The sequence below is a fragment of the Geospiza fortis genome, unplaced genomic scaffold (assembly GCF_000277835.1).
Source record: "Geospiza fortis unplaced genomic scaffold, GeoFor_1.0 scaffold283, whole genome shotgun sequence".
NCBI classification, from domain to species: Eukaryota; Metazoa; Chordata; class Aves; order Passeriformes; family Thraupidae; genus Geospiza; species Geospiza fortis.
Window position 1 is genome coordinate 440573 of NW_005054571.1, and position 299 is coordinate 440871.

A 299-nucleotide genomic window follows, 5' to 3' on the forward strand; every position below is an offset into this window, starting at 1 on the left:
CTGGCCCGCCGTCCTGCAATGTGGTGACCCCACCACAAGGTGGCGCTGTCGCCCGCCTGGTTGACCGCGATGGCGGCGCGACCTCGATCGGCTCCTGTTGGCTGACTGCAGCATTGGCGATTTTGAGTGAGACCGAGACTGTGCGATTTTTGACTGAGCCAGCAGCTGAGATTGGATACGTGTGTGTCTCCCCGGGACTGGAGAGGTCGGGATCGAAGGGACTGGGACTGGAGGGACCGGCATCGGAGAGGGGGCGGAGCCCCGGGATGTAACCGAGTCCCGTCCCTGCCCGCGCCGTC